At 42.3% G+C, this 13,115-nt stretch overlaps 1 pseudogene; it reads right to left on the bottom strand.

Moving 5' to 3' along the window:
• Positions 1-11,917, bottom strand: part of LOC132526502 (olfactory receptor 52M1-like) — a 33,279-nt pseudogene extending 21,362 nt beyond the window's left edge.
• Between the last annotated feature and the right edge of the window lie 1,198 nt (positions 11,918-13,115).

The following is a 13,115-nucleotide window of genomic DNA, read 5'->3' as shown; positions in this document are numbered from 1 at the left end:
TCATTATGTAGTGTCCTTCTTTGTCTCTTCTAATAGTCTTTATTATAAAGTCTACTTTGTCTAATATGAGAATTGCTACTCCAGTTTTCTTTTGGTTTCCATTTACATAGAATATCTTTTTCCATCCCCTCACATTCAGTCTGTATGTGTCTCTACGTCTGAAGTGGGTCTCTTCTAGACAGCATATATATGGGTCTTGTTTTAGTATCCATTCAGCCAGTCTGTGTCTTTTGGTGGAGCATTTAATTCATTTACATTTAAGGTAATTATCGATATGTATGTTCCTATTCCCATTTTCTTAATTGTTTTGGGTTTGTTATTGTAGGTCTTCACCTTCTCTCGTGTTTCTTGCCTAGAGAAGATCCTTTAGCATTTGTTGTAAAGCTGGTTTGGTGGTGCTGAACTCTCTCTCAGCTTTTGCTTGTCTGTAAAGGTTTTAATTTCTCCATCAAATCTGAATGAGATTCTTGCTGGGTAGAGTAATCTTGGTTGTAGGTTTCTCTCCTTCATCACTTTAAATATATGTCCTGCCAGTGCCTTCTGGCTTGCAGAGTTTCTACTGAAAGGTCAGCTGTTAACCTTATGGGGATTCCCTTGTGTGTTATTGTTGTTTTTCCCTTGCTGCTTTTAATATGTTTTCTTTGTATTTAATTTTTGACAGTTTGATTAATATGTGTCTTGGCGTGTTTCTCCTTGGATTTATCCTGTATGAGACTCTCTGTGCTTCCTGGACTTGATTAACTATTTCCTTTCCCATATTAGGGAAGTTTTCAACTATAATCTCTTCAAATATTTTCTCAGTCCCTTTCTTTTTCTCTTCTTCTTCTGGAACCCCTGTAATTCGAATGTTGGTGCGTTTAATGTTGTCCCAGAGGTCTCTGAAACTGTCCTCAGTTTTTTTTCATTCTTTTTTCTTTATTCTGCTCTGCAGTAGTTATTTCCACTATTTTATCTTCCAGGTCACTTGTCCGTTCTTCTGCCTCAGTTATTCTGCTATTGATCCCTTCTAGAGTATTTTTAATTTCATTTATTGTGTTGTTCATCATTGCTTGTTTCATCTTCAGTTCTTATACGTCCTTGTTATATGTTTCTTGCATTTTCTCTATTCTATTTCCAAGATTTTGGATCATCTTTACTATCATTATTCTGAATTCTTTTTCAGGTAGACGGCCTATTTCCTCTTCATTTGTTAGGTCTGGTGGGTTTTTTTCTTGCTCCTTCATCTGCTGTGTGATTTTCTGTCTTCTCATTTTGCTTATCTTACTGTGTTTGGGGTCTCCTTTTTGCAGGCTGCCGATTTGTAGTTCCCATTGTTTTTGGTGTCTGTCCCCAGTGGCTAAAGTTGGTTCAGTGGCTTGTGTTGGCTTCCTGGTGGAGGGGACTAGTGCCTGTGTTCTGGTGGATGAGGCTGGATCTTGTCTTTCTGGTGGGCAGGTCCACGTCTGGTGGTGTGTTTTGGGGTGTCTCTGGACTTATTATGATTTTCGGCAGCCTCTCTGCTAATGGGTGGGATTGTGTTCCTGTCTTGCTAGTTGTTTGGCATAGGGTGTCCAGCACTGTAGTTTTCTGGTCATTGAGTGAAGCTGGGTGTTGGTGTTGAGATGGAGATCTCTGGGAGATTTTTGCCGTTTGATATTACGTGGAGCTGGGAGGTCTCTTGTGGACCAGTGTCCTGAAGTTGGCTCTCCCACCTCAGAGGCTCAGCACTGACTCCTGGCTGGAGCACCAAGAGCCTTTCATCCACACGGCTCAGAATAAAAGGGAGAAAAAGTAGAAAGTAAGAAAGAAAAGAAAATAAAGTTATTAAAATAAAAATAATTATTAACAAAAATATATTTTTAAAGATAAAGAAAACAAACGGACGGATAGAACCCTAGGACAAATGGTGAAAGCAAAGCTATACAGACAAAATCTCACCCAGAAGCATACACACACACTGACAAAAAGAGGAAAAGGGGAAAAACTAATAAATCTTGCTGTCAAAGTCCACCTCCTCAATGTGGGATGATTCGTTGTCTATTCATGTATTCCACAAATGCAGGGTACATCAAGTTGACGGTGGAGATTTAAGGCACTGCTCCTGAGGCTGCTGGGAGAGATTTCCCTTTCTCTTCTTTGTTCACGAGCTCCCGGGGCTCAGTTTTGGATTTAGCCCCGCCTGTGGGTGTAGGTCGCCTGAGGGCTTCTGTTCAGGCTTAGACAGGGCGGGGTTAAAGGAGCAGCTGCTTCAGAGGCTCTGGCTCACTCAGGCTGAGGGAAGGGAGGGGTACGGATGCAGGAAGAGCCTGCAGCGGCAGAGGCCGGCGTTAGGTTGCATCAGCCTGAGGCGTGCCGTGCGTTCTCCTGGGGAAGTTGTCCCTGGACACCGGGACCCTGGCAATGGCGGGCTACACAGGCTCCTGGGAGGGGAGGTGTGGAGAGTGATCTGTGCTCGAACCCAGGCTTCTTGGTGACTCTAGCAGCAGCCTTAGCGTCTCACGCCCATCTCTGGAGCTCCTTTAAGCAGCGCTCTTAATCCCATCTCCTCGTGCACCAGGAAACAAAGAGGGAAGAAAAAGTCTCTTGCCTCTTCCGACAGCTCCAGACTTTTCCCCGGACTCCCTCCCGGTTAGCCATGGTGCATTAAACCCCTGCAGGCTGTGTTCATGCCGCCAACCCCAGTCCTCTCCCTGCGCTCCACCGGAAGCCCGAGCCGCAGCTCTCAGCCCTGCCTGCCACATGGGTGAGCAGACAAGCCTCTCTGGTGAGTGCCGGTCGGCACCGATCCTCTGTGTGGGAATCTCTCTGCTTTGCCCTCCGCACCCCTGTTGCTGTGCTCTCCGAAGCTTTCCCCGCTCCGCCACCTGTAGTCTCCGCCCACAAAGGGGCTTCCTAGTGTGTGGAAACCTTTCCTCCTTCACAGCTCCCTCCCACTAGTGCAGGTCCTGTCCCTATCCTTTTGTCTCTGTTTATTCTTTTTTCTTTTGCCCTACCCAGGTACGTGGGGAGTTTCTTGCCTTTTGGGAGGTCTGAGGTCTTCTGCCAGCGTTCAGTAGGTGTTCTGTAGGAGTTGTTCCACGTGTAGATGTATTTCTGATGTATTTGTGGGGAGGAAGGTGATCTCCGTGTCTTACTCTTCCGCCATCTTCCCCCCTCCCCCTCTTGCATGTTATTTAGAAATAAGTATTCAATAAATCAGTGCATTTAAATTGAAGGCTAAAATAAGGCTTCTCTCTTTAACTTGATTTTATGGACCAACTCAAAACAACCTCTCAATTGATGCAGAGGTATGAGATGTGCAGAAGAGCATTAGAAATTAACTTTCTTTACCTTAAATATATATTAAATCAGATGTGTATTCAGCCTTGGAAGCAGAGGTGAATCAGAAGCAAACATTATCTGTGCTCATTCTAACACTGTCCAGGAGAGGGCATCCTGGCACAAGCATGAGATACCAATGGCTGACTGGGCTCTACAGAACAAAGGAAAGCATCAAGCTTGGTGTCAATAAAAATCTTAATCCTTCCTTTGACTGTGCCAATTCAGGGTTAATTAGATAAGACAAACCTATCTTGCAACCTAGCGTCCGATGTAGGTCAGTCAAAGCTGAAGAGAATGTGCTGCTTCAGGCCAACATAATGATACCAGCAACCCCAAATATGTATATTTGAATACTGCATTTCTGGTTTATAACCTTACCAATGAGTTGTTACTCTTGCTCTGAAATAAGCCAGTGTTCATGCACAACTCTGGTGTATGAACAGAACCCTGAGCTTGTTAGACCAGGGAATGAAATGATTATAAGGGAAAAAATACTTGAGTGAAATGAAAATTCATCTTCTCTGAAGCTAGAAGATTAATTCTCATTCAAAATAGGAATACTGATGCTCAGTATAGGTAAAGCATTTTTTCAAATTCATGGCTTACAAGTGTTAGAGCTGGGGTATTGAATCAAACCTGAACTCATCCTTTGTTTGAGGGAAGTGGTACACCACAGTAGTTAAGAGCATAGACATGAGCCCACATCTGTCTGCTTCTAACTGCTAGTACTGACACTAGACATGTGTCCTGGACCAAGTTATTCCTATACCTGTATTCTTTATCCCCATCTCTTCTTGATACCCACCCCTGAGTTTCACCACTTTTGTGAGCTTTCCCACATTCTTTAGCCCTGTATCTGGCTCCCTGTATTAATAATGAATTCCCTGTACCTCCTTCATCCTACCCATAAATTTTCTCTGAGCCTGAACCCATCCAATCCCTAGCCTCCCCATATCCACTCTTATGTAGGTTATTGACAGTCTACTCCGTTCTGTGTTTTCCACACATGGGAGGATTTTGTTAGAACCTAAAACAACCATGGATATACAATTAGATAGGAATCCCCTTGTGATATACATCCTCATAGATATTCGTATTTGGCTAGATACCACTTGGAAATGTCAGTTAATTTGTGTGTCAGAATGACCTGGCAAGTGTTAGGTTGTATTTTCCTAATTTAAAAATACCTTCTATTCTTAGCCATTGAATGAAATCCCTATCCAAGCATCACCAAGTACTCCTCTTGTCTTATGTTCTCATCCCCTTGTTGCCTTGTGCTGCTATACTTTGGTTCCTCTGCTATCATCTCCTGAAGCTTTTTCCTTTTCACTAAAAGGAAATGTATAACAATACAATAGGTAGCTAATCCTCAAAGGACCCCAACTCCCCCGTGGCTTTCAGGTAAAGGTTTTTTTTTTCTTTTTTTAACTTCTTTATTAGAGTATACTTGCTTTAAAATGGTGTGTCAGTTTCTGCTTTATAACAAAGTGAATCAGTTATACATATACATATGTCCCCATATCTCTTCCCTCTTGCATCTCTCTCCCTTCCACCCTCCCTATCCCACCCCTCTAGTTGGTCACAAAACACTGAGCTGATCTCCCTGTGCTGTGCGGCTGCTTCCCACTAGCTGCCTGTTTTACGTTTGGTAGTGTATATATGTCCTTGCTACTCTCTCACTTTGTCCCAGCTTACCCTTCCCCCTCCCCATATCCTCACGTCCATTCTCTAGTAGGTCTGCATCTTTATTCCCATCTTGCCCCTAGGTTCTTCTTGCCCCTAGGTTCTTCTCACCATTTTCTTTTTTTTTAATTCCATATATATGTGTTAGCATACAGTATTTGTTTTTCTCTTTCTGACTTACTTCCCTCTGTATGACAGTCTCTAGGTCCATCCACCTCACTAAAAATAACTCAGTTTCTTTCCTTTTTATGGCTGAGTAATATTCCATTATATATATGTGCCACATCTTCTTTATGCATTCATCTGTTGATGGACACTTAGGTTGCTTCCATGTCCTGGCTATTGTAAATAGAGCTGCAATGAACGTTTTGGTACATGACTTTTTTTTAAACATTTTTATTGGAGTATAATTGCTTTACAATGGTGTGTTTCTGCTTTATAACAAAGTGAATCAGTTATACATATACATATGTTCCCATATCTCTTCCCTCTTGCGTCTCCCTCCCTCCCATCCTCCATATCCGACCCCTCTAGGTGGTCACAAAGCACCGAGCTGATCTCCCTGTGCTATGCGGCTGCTTCCCACTAGCTATCTATTTTACGTTTGGTAGTGTATATATGTCCATGCTACTCTCTCACTTTGTCCCAGCTTACCCTTCCCCCTCCCCATATCCTCAAGTCCATTCTCTAGTAGGCTGTGTCTTTATTCCCATCTTGCCCCTAGGTTCTTCACGACAATTTTTTTTCTTAGATTGCATATATATGTGTTAGCATACAGTATTTGTTTTTCTCTTTCTGACTTACATCACTCTGTATGACAGACTCTAGGTCCATCCAACTCACTACAAATAACTCAGTTTTGTTTCTTTTTATGGCTGAGTAATATTCCATTGTATACATGTGCCACGTGTTCTTTATCCATTCATCTGTTGATGGACGCTTAGGTTGCTTCCACGTCCTGGCTATTGTAAATAGAGCTGCAGTGAACATTTTGGTATGTGACTCTTTTTGAATTATGGTTTTCTCAGGGTATATGCCCACTAGTGGGATTGCCGGCTCATATGGTAGTTCTATTTTTAATTTTTTAAGGAACCTCCATAGTGGCTGTATCCATTTACATTCCCACCAACAGTGCAAGAGGGCTCCCTTTTCTCCACACCCTCTCCAGCATTTATTGTTTCTAGATTTTTTGTTGGCCATTCTGACTGGTGTGAGATGATATCTCATTGTAGTGTTGATGTTCATTTCTCTAATGATTAATGATGTTGAGCATTCTTTCATTTGTTTGTTTGCAATCTGTATATCTTCTTTGGAGAAATGTCTAGGTCTTCTGCCCATTTTTGGATTGGGTTGTTTGTTTTTTTGATTTTGAGCTGCATGAATTGCTTGTATGTTTTGGAGATTAATCCTTTGTCAGTTGCTTCATTTGCAAATATTTTCTCCCATTCTGTGGGTTGTGCTTTGGTCTTGTTTATGGTTTCCTTTGCTGTGGAAAAGCTTTTAAGTTTCATTAGGTGCCATTTGTTTATTTTTGTTTTTATTTCCATTTCTCTAGGAGGTGGGTCAAAAAGGATCTTGCTGTGATTTATCTCAGAGTGTTCTGCCTATGGTTTCCTCTAAAAGTTTGATAGCTTCTGGCCTTACATTTAGGTCTTTAATCCATTTTGAGTTTATTTTTGTGTATGGTGTTAGGGACTGTTCTAATTTCATTCTTCTACATGTACCTGTCCAGTTTTCCCAGCCAGGTAAGGATTTTCAACGATTAAAATTTAGGGTAAATATCTTAAATGCATGATCAGCTCAGGGGTTCTTCTGATTGGTTGGGTCTTAAGCAACAAAGAGAGATTTCTGGCATCTTGGTCATCACTCTTCTGGTTTCAACTGTCTGGGTGTCCCTGACTGTGGTCAGCACTTTCCATCCCATGGGGTCCTGATTTCTGTAAAAACAACTCAAGGATATGCACCACATTGTTATCTATATCTGCTGGGGAGAAACTAGGAGTCCTGTGACTGTTTTATGGCTGAACTGTTGTTCAAGCTATTATTACTTCACTTGCTTGACTTCTTTTTCTTTGTTTCTGCATTTTCTCACTTGTCCAATTTTTAACTGCTCAAGTCTGCTTTTTGAAGCTTGGAAGGCCTAAGGGACCAAAGATTTTTCTACAAATGAGAAACGGGATGCAGAGGGCCTTATACCCGGGAAGCCCCCATAGGAATCTGCTTGGTTTCATTCCCCTCCTTTCTTCCATATTCCTCAATCATGAGGGGAACAGGGGTGATGACGGCTCTGGCTAATTCCTGCTGAGTGTGGTTGATGATGTTAGCCTTTCAGGATTAGAGGAGAGAAAGACTATCATTTCAAAGAATTCCTGAGTCCCAGACCTAATATCAGTATTTTGTATTATGAACACACTACATCCCTCTGCTTTGTCACAGCACGTAGACAAACATTTGAGAATTAACAGATTACAATAAGAATGATGATCAAAATGCAATCTTGTAGCAATCCCCAAAAGAGTCCTTTTTTTCCCAGATGGCAACCAGGAAACTAAGTCCTGGAACAGGTCCGCTTTACCTGCATCCTGCAACCAAGTAGCCTTTTGACATACGTTTCAATTTCTCTAGAGGTATTTATATCATTCAGCACATGGTATGAGCCCCTACACATACTCTCATTTTGCCACTAAGAAATCAAGGGCTACTCTGTAATTGAGGACCACTCAAGTCATTGAATCCAAAGATGTTTATTGGACCACAGTACTTTTAGCCATGTCCTCGGCAGTTTGTCCAGTTGTGGCAACGTTATGAATCATATCTATATTGACACACTCTAATCTTGGTATGAATATGCCAAGAATACTTTATCTTATATTGTCCTCATACCCTGCCAACATCTCTCTAAAGGTTAGGGTTTGATTTAGGGAGGGAAGTGATGTTCTCTGGGCTGTGCATGGAAAGAGGGGTTATAAAGTATCCCAGCAGGCATGACCCTTCAATTTGCTAGCTATCTAAGCAATGTGCCCATCCTCATGTTGGTGAGTCACTCGCTATACAACAAATATATCCTGGAGTAGCACCAGCTTTACCTCCCAGGTAGTCATTGATGCTTTCACTTTTGGGGAGTTCAGAAATTACATTATCAAGCCAGAGGCGAGAGCCATTGCAAGACTTCCATAGTTTGTTTACATGATATCTAACTTGTTTGGCTCTCCAGAATGGATGTTATTTTTAGCCCTTACACATTTGTCAATTGTACATTTCAGGTGATTTGGGGGCATCACATTTTCTCATGAGAAATGCAAGGGACTGCAATGGACCAATAGTAACTTTTCCTGAAATGGAAGCCACCTCAAACAGAATGAAGCAAGGGATTGGAATATTTTGAGGTCCCCTAAATCTCTGGATTTGGAATGTGATGTTTGAAGGCAAAAGATTATAGGCGGTCATGGGGTCCAGTGCAATATCAAAATCAATTATGAGGACCATTGAAGGGAGATTTTGTTCATGAATAGTTTGAGAGATGATACGATATATCCAACAACCACTTAAATTTTCACCTCTGGCTATACTCTGAGGCAACATAATTATTTTCTTTCTAGGAGGCAGCAGACACCAGTGAGATGATAATTACAAGAGCCATCAGCATACTCAGGGCCAACAGCTTATGGGAAAACACTGGTGACCCTAACCTTTGGTACTAACCCCATTATTACAAGGATTAAGTTAGAACAGGGTTAAGTATCTCCTATTAATATCATGACAAATAACAAGTTTGCCTACCATACACTCAGATAAATGGTTAAATCAGGAAGCAAGCAAAGGGACATAAGCAAATAATCAGAAAAATACTCTAACCAATTACAAATATTATTATGAATTGGTATGAGTCATTCATTACTTATCTAAGATACTTTCTTTGATTTTAACCAGAGCCCCCAGTTCAGACTTGCAGAAGAACTGACTTTCTGCTAGGGCTGTAGATGTCTTATTTTTTTTTTGTAAATGGGGATGACTGTAGATTTATAGTCGAGTCAGGAGGCAGCTTCACTCATGTGATGGATCCACAGCTTGACTCCTGTTAATTTAATAGAAGTGAACCAGGTTATTTGCAGAACCTGGTAAGGCCCCACCCACCAGGTCTGGAGTTGGTTCTCCAGGTGTGCATCCTTCCAAGTTTTTAGGAATACCCAGTCTCCAGGTCTAATATGGTGGAGGGTAACGTTTGTCGAAAAATAGATTAGTAGCAAATTTATTAATAACACTTAAAAATAATAAGAATGTACATAGCATAGTGTCTAGTTATTTTACCTTTTGATCAGGTATCTGTCTACCTACCCACTCAGAATAGAGGATGGGCCTCCTACACAGTACTTCATAAGTACTCAATTGGAGCCTGCTTCTAGGGGCCACTCTAATTCTAAGCAGTGCAAACAGGAATACTCTATCCCATTTTAAGTTAGGTTTGCAACAGATTTTAGTTGTAGTTCTCTTTAAAGTGTCTTTCATCTTTTCCATCTTTCCGGTTGACTGAAGCCTCCAAGATTCATGCAAATCCCATTTTATTCCAAGTTGTTTAGATACCTCCTGAGTAACATTAGCAATAAAGGTGCCTCTGCTGGCACTCTGAATTTAGCTGGGTAGCCCAAATCTAGGAATTATCTCCTTAAGCAAACCTTTACTACATCTGAAACTTCTTCAGTCTGGCAAGGGCATGTTTCTACCCAACCTGTAAAGGTGTCTACCATCACCAGCAGGTAGCAAAACTTTCCTTTTGCTTTGGGCAGGACTGTAAAGTCTATTTGCCAGTCTTCTCCCAGGCTTTCCCCTCTGGCTTGGACTTCAATGTGGGCTAGGAGAGGCCCAGTCTTGGAATTATTTTTAACACAAATCATACATTTTCGTGTGATTCTTTAAATTGTCCTCTGCATGTTTAGTCCTTTGAGGTGGTCCTGTATCCACTGGAGGGTGGCATCACGCCCATACTGGGTGCCCTGGTGTATTGATCCAATTATTTCCTCCATTAGATGTTCAGGAATTAAAACCATTCCTTAGTCATTCACCAGCCAAGCCCCAGATTCTAGATGAGTAGCATCAAACCCCCATTCTTGTGAAATTTTAAGCTCCTCAGGTGCGTTTAGCATTTCAGGCTAAATTGGGTCAGATGTATACTTGGGATCAGAGCCATAACTGGAGGAGTTTTTGTCCTGGAAGTTGCTTTAGCAGCTTGGTCAGCTTTTTATGTTTTTGAAACTAGTCAGATCTCTGATGTCTCAGGCAATGCATAATTGCCACCTCCTTTGGCTTGAGCACTTCATCTAGCAGTTTCAAAACATCTGGCACATGTTGGATTTCTTTTCAGAGGTGAGCCGTCCTCTCTTTCCAAATTGCCCCATGTGCATGCACAACCAAAAAGGAGTATTTTGAGTCCGTATAGATGTTAACCTTCTTACTTTCGCCGAGATGTAAAAAATAGAGTGAGGGTGATCATTTCAGCCTTCTGAGCCAAGGTACCTGCTAGCAAAGCTTCTGCTTCTAGGATCTCTTGCAAGCTTACCACCACATATCTAGCCATCTTGTTTCCATGGTCCTTGAATACTTCCATCATAGTCTATCTCCAAGTCCAGATCTCCAAAGGGAACATTGGCCAGGTCCAGGTGGCTAGAGTATACCTGCTCAGAGATCTGCAAATAATCATGCATGGCCCCTCCAAAGGAGTGGGGAAAAACATGGCTGGGTTGAAAGAGGGCACAGTCTTTAGAGTCACATTTGGACTATCAAGCAAAATTGCCATATATCTTCCTAAGCAGCCTGAAGTAAGCCAGTATCCACACTTTTGTTCCCAAAGTGGCAATACACAGTGGGATGTATGCACCATGGTTGACTTTCCTAGAATAAATTTCTCTGCCTTTGCAACAAATCACAAGTAGCAGCTATGGCTCTCAAACATGTTGGCCATCCTGAGTTACAATGCCCAAAGTCTTTGAGGAATAGTCTCCTGGGTGTTTTGTATTCCCCAGATTCTGGATCAGTGCCCCCAGCCCCACTCCTTGCCTCTCAAAGACAAAGAGATCAAATGGCTCTTTCAAATCTGTCAACCTCATAAGAGGAGCAGTCGTACTTTTTTCCTTAATTGTCTGTAAGGCCTTTTGACATTCTCTCTCTTCTAAGGGATCACAGTCAGCCTCTTTTAGGGCCTCATACAGTTAGCTCTTAGCCCAAAGTTTGCAATCCAAATGTGGAAGAATCCTGCCATTCCCAGAAACCCACAAAACTGTCTTTTGGTGGTGGGCAGTGCCACTCTGGCTACTGCCTCACTGTGATCTGGAAGCAAATTCCTTTGGCCCCTTTTCAGTTCAAATCCAAGGTATTTCAGCACAGTTTGGGACATCTGGGCCTTTTTTTGAGACTTTATAACCTCATTCAGCCAGAAAGTTCAAAGTAGTCACAGTGTTTTTGAGTTCTCCTTCATCTTCCTAGCGATTAAGGAAGCAGCACTTGCTCCTAGAGCTGGAGCTCTTAAATCCTTAGCCAGCAGGTCCTCAAATATTGTGGGGGAGTTTTTAAATCCTTGAGGATGCAATACTGTCAAACTGGATTCAAAAACATAATTCCTGAGACTCAGGATTCAAATGAATACAGAAAAATGTTTCTTAAGTCTAACACCGTGAACTGATGGAAGTCTCTAGATAAGGTAGTCTACAGGGTAAACGTCTTCCACTATCTAATGTATGGCTCTTAGGTCCTGAACAAACCAGTACTCCTCAGTGCAGAGCTTTTTAACAGGCAGGATGGGAGTATTATATGGTGACTGACAAGGGAGAATAAGCTGGTATTCGAAAAAGGCAGTTATCAAAGGCTGGATACCTGTTTTGCTTGCACCTTTCAGGCATATCGCCTTAAGCTCAGAGTTTTGAGTATCCAGCTTCGGCGTCATCTTTACTGGTCCAGTAGTCCTGGCTCTTCCTGAGCCTCCATCAGCCCATGATCCCAAAGAAAGATGTCTTCAGGAATGCTGTTGGTGGACTCCTCCATTCCTTGACAGAGGGCCACCTGCAAGGCACAGGATATCATGATTTCCAGTCATCCAGGTGTGAAAGCCACTGTAGCATCCAATTTAGTTAACAAATCTCACCCCAGCCGTGGGACTGGGCACTCTGCCGTGCAAACAAACTGTGTTTTAAGTTGGTGGCCCCAATCTGACAGGCTAGAGACTGCAAAAAGCTTTTGGAGAAGCTTTTTGGAGACTCTCTACACCATTTTGCCTTTTGGGGTTAACTTAATCAAGTGTTCAAAAAATGAGTGGCTCCACGATCAATCAGAAAGTCTGTTTCCCACCAAAAGGTTTACCTGGGGCTCCTGGTGGGAAAGGGAGATGGAGCCTGTTTCCCCTGAAAGACTCCCCAGGCTCCCTCAATTCTTCATCACCTTTGGTTATCTCTGGCATAAACAATGCTTTCTCATCCTCTTCCAGTTTCTTTTCTAGGCCAATGGGAGAAAAATTGCCCTAGCTTTCTTGCTTACAATAGGCATTATTGGGGACTCATCTTAACATGTCCCTTTTTGGGGTCTCCCTTCTGTGGGCCATCCTTCACTCCCTTAGGCCCTGGGAATCTTACCCTCTCCTCAGATTTCTTGCTCCCTTTTTCTTCAGAATGCCACCACCAAAAGGGTGGTGCTTCATTTCTCAGGTCTTTTTGGTCTTGTGTTTTTTTCAAAAACTTTGAAAACAAGTTCTACCAAATGAGATATTCGGAGATCCAAAACAACTTCTCTCTTCAACTCTTCCTGGGTATCTGGGGCTCTCTGAGACACAAAAGGTCTGATTACTTGAAATTCTTCAGATTATGTTGGTCCACATTTGTATATTGCAATATGCCTTGTATTCTCTCAAATCTGAGGGATTTTTCTGGTGGCCATGGGCACGCTCCTTACACCTTATTAAAACTTCTGCTTCAGCACTCCCTTTCAGAGCCCTACCAGGATGCACTCTCCATAATGCTCAATTCAAGCTTTATCTTCTAGGTCATTCATGTTCCACCCTGGATCTGTGATGGGGATTGCATTTGCTGCTGGTGCTTGGGTAGGATTGCCAGGACAGCAACATGCAGTGTATCTGCCTCTTCTCTAGCTTT

The sequence above is a fragment of the Lagenorhynchus albirostris genome, chromosome 9 (genome assembly GCF_949774975.1).
Source record: "Lagenorhynchus albirostris chromosome 9, mLagAlb1.1, whole genome shotgun sequence".
In the NCBI taxonomy this organism is placed as follows: Eukaryota; Metazoa; Chordata; class Mammalia; order Artiodactyla; family Delphinidae; genus Lagenorhynchus; species Lagenorhynchus albirostris.
This window is presented reverse-complemented; position numbering and strand designations above follow the sequence as displayed.